This window comes from Megalops cyprinoides, chromosome 2 (assembly GCF_013368585.1).
Source record: "Megalops cyprinoides isolate fMegCyp1 chromosome 2, fMegCyp1.pri, whole genome shotgun sequence".
Taxonomy (NCBI): domain Eukaryota; kingdom Metazoa; phylum Chordata; class Actinopteri; order Elopiformes; family Megalopidae; genus Megalops; species Megalops cyprinoides.
The window spans coordinates 29,837,038-29,850,913 of NC_050584.1; the positions used below are offsets into that span (position 1 = coordinate 29,837,038).

The 13,876-nt window shown below is 42.3% G+C and overlaps 1 pseudogene; it reads left to right on the forward strand.

The window, feature by feature from the left end:
• Positions 1-7,211: 7,211 nt before the first annotated feature.
• On the forward strand, positions 7,212-11,140 carry LOC118770909 (annotated as a pseudogene).
• The last annotated feature ends 2,736 nt before the right edge of the window (positions 11,141-13,876 follow it).

The window sequence follows — 13,876 nt, forward strand, 5'->3', positions numbered from 1 at the left end:
AATGAACAGGCTGTAAGCCATCTGAAAATGACGACCGGATGATGCAAATAGCATGCCAGCTCACATGCACAGTGGTTCTGTGGCACGTCTGAGTTGTTTGGTGCATAGCTAGCTAGCTAAGTAGTAAGCCTGCCGAATTTTGCTTAACATTGTAGGGCGAAACGTTTCGTTGTAGCTGGACAGGTCAGCCAGAAAAGTTTGGCATCTAGACAGTGATCAAGCTATTTCTTCCACAGCTAGCTAGCATTAATGATGTAGCCCACCAGTAATGATTCTCCTACCCAAAAAATTGAGTGGGAGAATACACCATTAAATAATATAATCAAAGCATATTTTTGTCAAATTTTGCATCGACGAAATTAACTGAGAATTTTAGTCAATTTCAATGGCCATGGGTGCTCTGGTGAGGAATCGTCATCTTTATCTGCTGTATCCATCATTACCACCGCCAAGTCCAAATTGAACTGTTCAAAAAAAATGCAGCAAGCAATTTGACTGACAGCGTAGGAGCAGTTTACTGTGATTGGTTTTTCTCCTGTGACCAACACAGCGTGTGGCCTATCGCATTTTAGAAAAGAAAATTCATCCGCTGACTTCAAAGCTATGCTTCAAAGTAACAAGTTACGGGAACTTTCATAGAAATGTAGTGGAGTCAAAAGTAGCACAATATTTGTCTTTGAAATGTAGTGGAGTAAAGGTCATAAGTTTCCAAAAAAATTAATACTCAGGTAAAGTACAGATACTCGAAAAATGTACTTAAGTACAGTACTCAAGTAAATGTACTTCGTTACTGTCCACCCCTGCCTGTGGCATTGTGACGCCATCACTGAATCAGGCAGTTTGTTCCAGTTTGAGGGTTCAGACTCAGTCTCCTGCTCTCTGTCTCTCTTGCTCAGTTCAGTTCACCTCCTGTTTCTGTGCACTTCAAAAGGTAATGCTGCAAAGCTCTCCTGAGGAAAGCCACACCGCGACACTAGGTGAGTCCTCCTCTACACTTAACCCAGGCGTGTGGGCTGAAAAGCTGGTAGCACTTATAGCGCTATTCTTTTAATTTTGTTCTAGTTGTAGTGCTGTTGACAATATGAAATACATCTCTCACCACTGGGTCATTGAAGCACACCTGTGCAGTTGTAACTCTGAAATTGGTAATGAATTTTGCCCATCTCTGGATTGGATGATATGTGTTGATACCAGAGGTGGAAAACCCCAGCTTCAGAAAGTAAAAGTCCTGCCACGTGTTTGTTCCACCCATGCACTACACCAGCTGAATTAATCAGCACAACTCTTTAGCCAGGCAGAGGAGCTAATTAGTGAAATCACTCTGTTTACTGAATGTCTGGAACAAATACATGGTAGGACTTTTACTTTACATTTACATTTATTCATTTAGCAGACGCTTTTATCCAAAGCGACATACATAGGTTACAGTTCTTTACAATGTTATCCATTTATACAGCTGGATATTTACTGAGGCAACTATGGGTTAAGTACCTTGCCCAAGGGTACAGCAGCAGTGTCCCAGCGGGGATCGAACCGGCAACCTTTCGGTTACGAGTCCTGCTCCTTAACCACTATGCTACACTGCCGCCGCTGTGTAGCATTCTGAAGCCTGGGTGTCCACCTCTGATTGATACTACTTTTGCCTTTGATGTATTTTCTCAGTTTCAGATGCTTCATCTTTTCCCTCTGCAGTGCATTTTTTATGTTGATCTGTCTGAAAAAAAGACTGATAATCAAATTCTGAGGTTAATTTAGTTAGCTAGCTTATGTTCAGCTCTATCCACCTTGCCAAAGCAGGAATGCATGCACACAGCACCTAAATATGGTTTCAAACCCGCCTCTCTGCTCTTGGCATGTATCTCGAATGCTGACAAAGTCTGAACATCCCAAACTGTCTACACCAGCATGCGCAACATGTATAAAAGCCATTAATATTCTCCTCAGTGTACTTTAAGTGCACATTTCTCAATATATCCCACTGCGTTTCATTTCCATATTGTTTCATTGATTTACATTACTGTCAGCAGACACTCTTATCCAGAGAGAATTACAGAGGTTACAGTTTTACACGTTATCTATTTAGAGTCCTGCTCATTATCACTGTGCTTCACTACCACCCCAGTGGTTGTGGTGGTGCTTTATTCTATCGATTTGCTCAGAACACGGCAGTGTAATTGTTAATGTTTCTATGGACCCCACCTCCCCCCGATGTGGAATGTGGAATGTGAACTTAGTCTAGGCATGCCTGCTGTCATTCCAGCAAGCTGACAGCCACACCCACCACTGTTTGCTTACTGTAAAGAGGTGACAGCTGATCTCTTTGCAGTAAGTTAGGTAGTAGAAGCTGTCCAGATGTTCCCCACAAAGCCTCATGTCATGTTATGACGTAATGATTCCCAAATGGACATTTTTAGAATGAACTCTAACTTTCACCTCGCATTGTTGGAAAACCCAGATTGAGACTTTTTAAGTCTTTTTTTTTTCTTTCTTTTAAATGACTGATTTAACCTAAAGCTTAATTTTATTGCCATGCTTTACTTTTAGTAAGTGAGAGACCATACCATACTACAATAAATGTTCAATGTTGGACTAGTAACTTTCCAAAGGCTCAAGTTAAATACAGTACTCGTCAAAAGTTTGGACAGACCTGATTAATATAATGGGAAGCATGCATTCAAAGACATTTTTATCTACAGACATAGTAAAAGTGATGTTGATGCCTATGTATGAATTTATATAAAAATATATATTTTGGCTACTTTGAAAAATCTAAAATGTAAGGTAGTTTTTATTTGTTTATAACACTTTTTGGTCACTGCAACATGACCAGAGTTTTGATTGTGTTCTTACTTTTGACTGGTACTGTATGTGCTGCCAAAGGGAGCCATTTTACTGATACGCAGGTGTCACTCGGTGCACGGCCCAGTCAAGAGGCGCTGCCATGTGCTGAGGTGCGCTCAGATGTCTGTTTATGCAGAGCCTGCAGCGCCAGACCTGTCCTTGCACATTCTTTGTTTTTTGTCCGCAGATTTTGTTACCCCAAATCTGTCATGGGAAGTGAAGTCTCCCGCTCCAACACCCACGTGGCCAACGCCACGGGGAAGCCCATCCGCGTGTACTACAGCGTGGACAAGATGCGTCTGGAGGAGATAGTGCAGGAAATCGGGGCCGAACTGGGGGCCTCTTCGTCTAAAGAAGTGAGCGGAAAGATATCGTCGTCAACAAAGATGGTTTTCAAACGCGATTCCCTCATCCGCTACATACGCATCCCAGTCGCCGACTTCTGCAAGTTTGCGGGAGAGGGGACACTTTACGCAAGTGTTTTTGTGGAGAGCTGTAGCTGCAGCGACGAATGGGAGAAGACGATCTGCCTGAATTTCCACGTCCCCAGCGACAGGTCCTTCATCGTGACCGAGAATCACAACATCAGGTTCCAGAAATACGGGGCGAGTATCTGGGAGGACGAGCATGGCGTCAGACATGGCTAACAGAAACCTCTGGGGAAAAAAATCGTATCTACAATCTAAGCCAATATCTAGCTTAATTTGCAAACACATTTTTACTTGATCTTTATTTTGCATTCTGCACATGCATGATAAAATGTAACTGTGAGAAATAAATTTGAATTATGGTCTAAAAAAGCAAATCAGAGATAATACAACCTGGAAAAAAAACTCTTGTGCTGCATTGAGAGATATTGGCTTGTCTGCAGTGCAAGACTTAGTAGAAGTAGAAACCTTGCTTGCTTTGAAATGATGAATTGCTGAATGAATTGCTTTCATTCCACATTCAGTCTAGTGTAGTTACTGTATGTTGCTCTTCGGATTAATTTCTAGGCACTATGTTTTTATTAACACTTATTTGCTGTATTTCTGGCTCCTTTTATGTTATTGGTTTTAGTTCTGCTGTGATTATTCATTATATCATCCCATGTTAGCCTTGTGAGGTGCTCAATAAAAAAATGTTTTCATTCTTGTGAAACCAAGGGGAAAATCTGTTGTCATTTCCTTTCTACACTACATCCATTTCTCATATACACTGCAATATATAAGAACCTCTAACCCATACAGTTGCCCATCTCAAACCAGGCAAATCCACACACCCTCTCTCACACCCGGGTGCTGGATTCCTCCCTAAAATATTCTACCAATATAGGCTCTCCCCCACAGAAAACTGCCAAATGCAGTTACCTGCACGTTTTAGGACCCGAGAAGATCAAACAACTTGAGAGAATCGGGAGCAAATCTTTCACTGAATTCTCCACCACTTATCTGCAGGACAGTTTGCAAAACAGTGAGAATGGTAATGTTAAAGTCAGTCAGATTGTACACGGCTGCCCCCCCCCCCCCCCCCCAAAAAAAAAGAGATGTTATTTTGTAAAACAAACTCCGCGTGTACTACAGCGTGGACAAGATGTGTCCGGGGGAGGTGGTGCAGTAAATTGGGGTCGAAGAGGAGGCCTCTTCGTCTAAAGAAGTGGGCAGAAAGATATCGTCTTCAATAAAGATAGTTTTCAAATGCCATTCCCGCATCCGCTACATACGCATCCTGGTCACCGACTTCTGCAAGTTTGCGGGAGAGGGGACACTTTACGTCAGCATTTTTGTAGAGAATAGCACCTGAAGTGATGACTGGGAGAAGACGATTTGCATGAATTTCTACATCCCCAACAACAGGTCCTTTATTATGACCGCGAATCACAATATCAAGTTCCAGGAATATGGGGAGAATATCTGGGTGGACGAGCAAGGCATCAGACATGGCTAATAGATTTCTGGCAAAGAATCATTATATAAAACAGAGCACATGGATTTAACAAATTAATCAAGAAGTCACTTCACTGCACAAGCAGGCTTTGCTGTATACCTTTATTAACACAGTATTTAGAAGTACTTAGCTGAAATGAATGCAACAATTTAGAAAAAAATGAGACGATTAGACTCCTCTTTGACCCTCCCAAATTATAATGGAAGTCTGGCAGAATACATCAACAGGGTAAGGCATGAATACTAAAACACTGTGATCAATTATATGTAATATACAGGCATGACTGAGCTAAGGGGGTTGTAAGGCAATGAGTCTAAGAAGTGACCTTTACCCTACATATATGACGTGTAACTTAACATGTATGATGTGAAGGGGAAGTGTCCACAATTCACATTAAAAATCGCTTTCACCTAATCCAAGCATCTATCTTCAGCAACAGTGTCATTTCAATCTCTTTCAGGTACCGCCACCACGGCCACACACATTGCAGTAAGGTCCCTCACCTTACTACAATGGGTGTGGTCGATAATGTTATCACCTATGACAAAGACACTTGTTTTTAGAGCTACAGTCTCTAATAACTTTGACAAGTGATTTAATTTTTACCGTATGTACTGGTTCACCATCCTAGAAGACTCATTAATTCGACTTGCAGGTCAGGTATCCTCCCCCCCTTCGCTTTGAGCAAGAACAACATCACCCAATAGAAAACTATAAATCACAAAATGACCATGAGTGGAGGACAAAGTCACATGGGGGCATGCTGCCATTTGACAACTGTTGACCACAGAATCACTGAATGTTAACGCCCTCAATGGTCACTACCATTGCATTGTCAAAAAGAGGCTCCATCCAAATGTATGTGAATAATTTCTAAGGCTTTCACCACATAAGTTCTTGTTTTTATGCAACCTCATTGTGGAATTACTTGCTGTCATAGATTGGCTTCACAGAGCGATATTTTATTTTTTGTTTAAGCTTTCTTGAAAAACAGGCAGGGTTTATTTCCAAAGTTTTTTAGCCACTGTTTACTGCTTACAGTGAAGATCTTTGACCAAGTGCATGTTCAGGGATTTGTTTCTGTATGGACAGGGAAGGTAGTTAGCTTCTTTCACTCTCACAGTCGTGAGGCAACCCCTGGTGTAATGGCGGTGATGTCACAGAGAGATATAAAGAGAATACTGAAATACTTTCCCTCCCCACTGAATTCTGTGCTGCCATCACTAAAAGGTCAAATATGATTATGAATATAAATATAAACTACACTTTAATTTAAATTTTATATATTATCAGGTGCTGAGTAAACTGTCAAAATCTGGACAGATCTTCTGTTCAAAATCTGAAAACCTTGTAAATGATCCATGCTTTTTGTAGATCTTGTGTATTAATTAATTACTGTTGCAGTAGTTGTTTTTATAGGAATCATATACCTCTAGGATGTTTTGATTCTTCTGTGCAGTTGACACAAAAAAGGAGAGGGACAGAATAAATGCATGTTTATGTTTATCTGTTCCCTATTAAAATTGATAGATGTCCTTAATGGAATCATTCAGATATAGAATAAAAAATATTGAATGTATAGTGTTGTTGAACAATGAATCAACTAAACCAAAACATGACTCAAATGAGTGTCAATGTGAGTATTGCTAGTTCTGCCTCATCATTAAAGCCTGTATGGAAAACTGATCTGAAACTCTGATTTACTGGGAGAAAGGGAGCAGGAAAACATGCTCAGTTTCAGCCCTGCCTTAAGAAACTTGATCTGAATGCCTTAAATTACTACAGGCACTTTCCAAGCTACCATTCCTTGCCAAGCCTGTTCAGCAACATGTTGTAGAATCACTAAACGTGCATTATGTTCATTTCAGCCTGACCTCCTCTGCCCCTGTGGAGTAGTGCTGAAGAAAGAAGAACCCATTCCTTCATGTGTGCATGGCTAATTCTTCACACTGCAATGCATACAGTACACCACAGTGAAGTGGGAGCTCTTTGGAGGATAGAAGGTGCTGCTTGTGGAGATTGTCTTCTGTAAAGCACGCTATATCCGCTCCAAATAAAGCTGATTCATTGAACAGGGTCTTCATTTCAAGAGTGATCTGTTGTTGTCATGCAGGTATCAACAATGTTTTTTACAAACAGAGGCATGTATAAATAGGAAAAGGAATACCTGTGTTTCAGTAAAACAGAATCAGGAGATGTGTGCACATTGTATGGCACAGGGTAAAAACATGATGGAGGCCAAAGAGAGGATGCACCTTCTTATCTGCTCTCTGTTCAGCCTGCTTCTCCTAGCCTGCTCCTCACAGCCTCATAAGCCACACCTTCTGCAGCTGTGGGAAGAACCAGGAAGTCTCCCTATCTGTCACTCTCTCTTTCTCTCACACACACACACACAGTTTCAGTGAAATGAAACTAAACTCAGTCTGTCAGCGTGTGGCAGGAAAATGGCGGAGGCAAGTATCTCGGTGTGCCAGGACCAGTTCGGCTGTTTGATCTGTTTGGATCTACTGAGGGATCCGGTGACTATTCCTTGCGGACATAGTTACTGTATGGGCTGTATTAAGGGCTGCTGGGATCAGGATGATCACACTGGTGTCTACAGCTGTCCCCAGTGCAGACAGATCTTCACCCCAAGGCCTGGGTAGAAACACCATGCTGGCTGAAGTGGTGGAGAAACTGAAGAAAACAAGACTCCAAGCTGCTCCTCCTGGTCACTGTTACACTGGACCTGGAGACATGGCGTGTGATGTCTGCACTGGGAGAAAATGCAAAGCCGTCAAGTGCTGCCTGGTGTGTCTGGCCTCTTACTGCAAAACTCACATTCAGCTTCACTATGAAATTCCTGCGTTTAAGAAGCACAAAATGATCAAAGCCAGCAGACAACTAGAGGAGATGATTTGCTCTCATCATGACAAAGTGATGGAGGTTTACTGTCGTACTGATCAGCAGTGTATCTGTTATCTGTGTACAATGGATGAACACAGAGGCCACGATACAGTCTCAGCTACAGCAGAAAGGACTGAGAAACAGGTAAGGACTGGAGCTCTTTATTGGCAGCCCTAATACTGGTTGTAATGAGAGAGGACCTGTATTTCAAATCTGAATTACAAGAGGTTTTGAAATGAAACAAACAAAAAACATCCCTGTAACTACACTTAACTGTTAATTATTTATCAAACTGCTTATCAAATGTCTGTCAATATATTTGTGTTTATGTAAATAGTGAGCTGAACAAGGACACGAATTTCAGGTCTGAAGTTCAGAGTGATACAGCAGTAAGAGCAGGAAGTGAACACAGGCCAGCTCTCTGTGGCAGCTCTGGTCACACCCCTCATCCCTATTCACTCCCTGAATGGGAATCAACACAGCTGGAGCAGCTGGTTCACTCATACAGTTTAGAAGCTTTAACTGTAAGACCAGTAGAGTTCTACACACTGACTGGCAATATGTCATAAATGTTAGTTGTTAACTGTTGTGTTTCAGTGTTAATGAGGCAGTATTATTTGAAAGATGTGAAAACAGTGCAATATAGTTTAAGTAGAGGAATCAATTTCTTTGCAGAAGCAGCTGGGAGAGACACGGAGGAAATTCCAGCAGAGAATCCAGGAGAGAGAGAAGGAGCTGCAGGATCTGAGACAGGCTGTGGAGTCGCTCACGGTGGGTACTGACCAGAGGAGAAGACAACAGCTGGCTGCTGGAAGTGCCATTTCAGGGCTCAGTCAGGGCTCTCCTCCAGTCAGACAGTGAGGGGCCCAGTGTTGAGCCACTTTCCAGCCCTTGTGGGGCTCAATCCCACCCTGTGGAGAACAGGCTGTCTGAGGTTCCAGTAAGAGCTGAGTGAAAGGCCTAGTTAAAATGTACAGCCCTCTTCTCTCTGTGTCTCCTAACAGCGCTCTGCACAGGCAGCAGTGGAGGACAGTGAGAGGATCTTTACTGAGCTGATCCGCTCCATTGAGAGAAGGCGCTCTGAGGTGAAAGAGCTGATCAAAGATCAGGAGAAGGCTACAGTGAGTCAGGCTGAAGGACTCCTGAAGCAACTGGAGCAGGAGATTGCTGAGCTGAGGAGGAGAGATACTGAGCTGGAGCAGCTTTCACACACAGAGGATCACATCCATTTCCTCCAGGTAACACCACTGGGTGTCTGCCAGTCTGTAGTATGTACACTGATATAAATGGTGTAGTGTGTTACACATGTACAACTACCTACTACTGACATCTCCACAGGAATCAGTTTTGATTGTTTGGTTCTCTAGGCCGGTGTATCTCACACAAAGCTGCTCCTGACTTCTCCCTATGACATTGGAAGACTGAGACAGAGGAACTGATTGACAGATAGACAGGGAGACATGAAGACATGAAGACAGAACAGTAAACAAAATGAACTCTAAGAACGGTGACTGATATATTACCCTCTCTGTAATCTCTTTCTTTAGAGCTGTCAGCCATTTTGTGCCCCTCTCTCTGTGTCACCTGGAGACCTCCCCAGCATCACTGTGGATCCACAGTCCTCTTTAGAATTTGTGAAAGCATCTGTCTCAGAACTGAGAGTGAAACTGGAAGCACTTTTCAAAGAAAAGCTTGGAAAAATATCTAAAAAAGGTTGGTGGAAATACACAGTATATGGTTTTATATACAGTACACACATACAGGTAGTGGATGCTCTTCCCTTATGCTCTGCCCCCTTTTTGGAATAGCCAGCTCTGTACCAAACTTGTCTCGCTATTAGAACCGCTTCTCTCACATGGGTCCCTGATACAAGATGAACACAATCATCCAATACGCTCACAAGAACAAAATTTATTTAATATAGCGCATTGTACAACCAAGGCCGCCACAAAGTGCAGCACAGAACATTTACAGCCAAAAACACTGAACAAAATAATTCCCTGACCCCCAGCAATGTCCCATAAAGTTATAATAAAGTTTATAAATCCTGATTGCAGAACAGGACGTACCGGACATAACTGGACGTAGTGAAGGCGAGGCTTCCCGCACGCAACACATGTATCTCATGTCTCAAGGAAATAAAGCAAAGCACTCGCCAGTAATGTGCTAACAAAGTCAACAGTGAAGACGCCAAACAGGACGTGAGGTCATATCTCGGCAATGCTTTTGTGTCTTCACACCTAACTTGGTATATGGACTTCCTACACAGTCCTGAGAGTGTCCAAGAAGTTTTGTGTCATATCACCCCTAGGTAGCGCTATAACTAAAACAATTGAATTCCTGCTCATAACTTTAGATGTCTTTAGCTTAGAATTATGATTCTTTCTTTTGATTCCTTGAGTCATGTCAAGATGAAGAGATGTAAAATTTTCATTTCCACCATATTTGGTTGTTTTCATTAACATTCAAAATGGCGGACAGTCTTTTCACTACTCCTCCCACAAATTTTCTCCGATATTCATGAAAATTGAGTGAGAGCATATTGAGAGCATGCCACACAAAAGTTATCCATGATTTTTTTGCTTATGGAAAGCACTCGGTAGTAATGCGCTAACAAAGTCAACAGTGAAGACGCCAGACAGGTAGTGAGGTCATATCTAAGCAGTGCTTTTGTGTACTGACACCAAATTGGGTGCCTCAGTTTGCAGCTATGCCCTGAGGGTGCCCAAGTGTTTTAGTGGCATTCGACCACTAGGTGGCGCTATAAAACATATATTGCATATAATTTGTATTATACTTATATTTTAACATATCTTTTGAATTGCATGGTCTAAAATCATAATTCTTTCTTCTTCTGATTCCCTCAGTCATGCCAAGTTTAGCACACTTAATTGTTTCAATGTCTGCCTTATTGCAAAACAGGCCCTCATTATGCTTGGCCCCTGTATCGCTGCTTGCACCTATATTTGGAGCTTCTAACTGATTGGGACAATATTGATTAATAAAGGTATTAGCCTTACCCTTCGTTTGTGATTTCTCATCTGACCATTTCTAACGACGCACGCAGCAGGATTTGAGGTTTTTCCGTAAGTTCTTGCCGTACCACTCGAAACCCATTGATACTTACGCTCAGTCAGTAGTAGTATTGCACTATTCTGACGAGTCTGCAGTCCCTAAATGGGCCGCCTAAATGGCAGCGAGTTATATTAAATGTGCCAGTAAGGTATCCTACGTTGTGGACTATGTAGCCTGATCACCTACAAGCCAAAGCGAACGAAGAATTCCTGGGATGCTAAGTAGAATTGGGAATCGGGGAACTAAAACATAGGTTGGCATAAAATGGAGTCAGATTTGAGTTATTTTATAGGCAGATTTAACATCACTACTTCCAAAGTCGCAAACACTCGCATCTGCCTTCAACAGCCACCACTTCCCTCATTGGTTGTGACTGGCTGTCCTCCATATGCGTCTTGTAGGAAGACTATAAGAAAGAAAGAGAGAGAGAGAGACCAACAGTGAGATAGAGAAAGTGAGAAGAGAAGAGACAGAAAAAGATAAAGACAAAAAAGAGGGAAAGAATGAATGAGAACCAGGCGAGAGGATTGCCATTTTCACAAGCAGTGAAATTCTTCACATAGGTTCAAACAAAAATTTAGAATAAAACAAGGACTTCCTTTACATCTGAAAAACATCCAGGTCTTCTGATTCATTTTTCTACATTTTTAGGTTTTTGTTTAGAGACAGCAGCATGTTTACATTTTTCCCCTTCAGTCGGTTTCTGCAGCTGCTCTCAAAAGTAGAGAAACAAGAGGGATCACCTTCGACATGGACACATATTTTGCTGCAAAAGTTTCTCGTGTTGCCTCTTCGAACGGTCTCAGGGCCTCAATGGTTGCCTGGATCAGGTCCAGCTCTTCAGTGCTTAAGCAGAGGGCATTCTTTCCAAGTTCACAAAGTGCAGCGATGGCTGCTTCCCTCTGCTCCTGAAGTCTGTCCAACATATAGAATGCAGAATTCCACCTTTTTCTACTGACTGAACCAGTTTATGCTCTGCCACGTTCAGCTGCTTCTGTATGTCTGTGAGTTTCTGAGTGGCTTTCGTGCTGTGGTGGAAAAATGATGCAATGCTACTGCATTTTTCCAAGAGCTGAACAATTACAGCCTACTGACTGCAAAACTTGGGCTTATATGTAGGCCTAAAATAATCTACACCAATACCATGACTAGGGTTTCATACAATAAATATCCTGCACATCAATATCCTGCTTACATTTTACATGGTTAACAATTCTATTATCATCGGTTACCTGGATAATTCCTGCCTTTCTGAAAAGCCTCTGCTAAAGAACTTTGCCTCAATGAAGTGGGGGTATCTGCCTGCATTTTCTCCACCTCTAGTCGTTTCTCCTGTAGCTGGTCTTGTTCTTTTGGGTGGCAATTTAAACGTTTCATGAGATTTGTGGTATTGCCACAATATCTGACCGATTTGTCACATATGCCACTGTGGAGAAGCTAACTGATGCTCTTCCACTGTCCCTTCGTTCCTAAAATAAACGCAGGGAGATCGCTACGCATAGCGAGTGTGCTCAGGCGTGCGATGGGTGCCTCACTAGTTGCTAGCCGGTTTCCTACAGCACAGTAGTTCGGGACCATGTAATGTGGTTCCGAATGATTTCCGGGTTTAGTTTTCAGTCCATTACACAACAGTCCTCCAGTTATCGTTATATTTAGTTATAGTACTTGTTACGTTTTGTTTAGTTTTGTAGTTTAAGTAGGTACCGTGTACATTGGTTGTTCGTGTTCTCCCGCTCTCTCTCTCTCTCAAATTCAAATTCAAATGAGCTTTATTGGCATGACAAAAACTCCATTTGTATTGCCAAAGCATTTCTACATACATTAAAACAAACAACAAATACAGAATTGTGAGTGTGTGTGTGTATGTGAAGTGTTTTACCGATGGAGTGACTCTCTTTCTCTGTGGCAGGCATCCACATACCTAGCTGCGACTCTGGCACTATCTTGTTCCTCGCCTAGTAATATTCTTAGAACCTTACTGTCCTCAAACTTTTCAAAGTCTGGGTAGATGGTTTTGAATTCAGGAAAGAATTTCTTCCGGATATCTTTGAATTTGCAGCATTCACTCAAGAAGTGGAGCTCTGTTTCTATCATGCCCTGGCTGCAATGGGTACATAGTCTCTCTTCTGCGGGCAGCCAGGTTTGCCTGTGTCTGCCTCTTTCAATAGCCAGGTTATGGTTGTTGCCTGTGTCTGCCTCTTTCAATAGCCAGGTTATGGTTGTTGCCTGTGTCTGCCTCTCTCAATAGCCAGGTTATGGTTATCTCTCTCTCTCTCTCCCGTATGCGCGGTCTCGGTGTGTGGAGGAAGGCAGCTGCTCGGGGAAGGAGGTGGTCAGAGGAAGCGCGCGCCCTGACTACGTCCCTTTTCTGAGGTTTCGCCGTAGATTTCGCGCGAACTTTAAGGAAGGTTCATCGTAGGAGTGGAGGGGGGAGGAAGGGATATTGGTAGTTTGTTTTATTAGTATATGTAATGTTTGTTTTATTGTTATTTTGTAGTGGTTGTCATTTTGAATATAATGTTGCCTTTTTTGTTTTGTTAAACTGTTATTCAAATATAATTCATCAAGTTTCTGAATGTAGACTCCCTGGGACTCCCCTGTTCAGGGGGTGTTCGAGTCTATATATAGTCAGCATGACAGACAGAATGGAGAGTGAGCTGGTGTCTGTGCAGGTAGGCATGCTGCAGCTGGTTAATTTGAGTTAATTTTGTTTGTTATTATTAACTTGTTTTTTGTTCTTCTGTTGGAATTTTGTTTTGGTTTTTGTGTCTGCACTCCCTCTATGAGGAACATTGGTGGTTACCATTTTTGGCCTTAAGTAATAACTAAAAATCTTTCCCTGGGAATCCTGAGACCTGTTTGATTACTGCTGAGCTGGTGTGGCCACTTAGTGTCATCCTGGAGACTCAGGTAGTTGCCTAGGTCTCACAGCCACATTTCGAATCATTACTATTTACCATATCAAAATAACTCCACGCGAGGCTCCGCTTACGTTCTGCCATTCTGCAGCCGGCACTGGGGCTGAGGGACTGAGTCTGTTCCTGTGTGTGCCTTATTACAGCCGTTGTTGGGAGCTGAGTGAGAAAGCGGAAGGAAAAGCAGTTCCTATCCAAACTAACCATTCAAAAAATAAGCAAAAATACTGTGA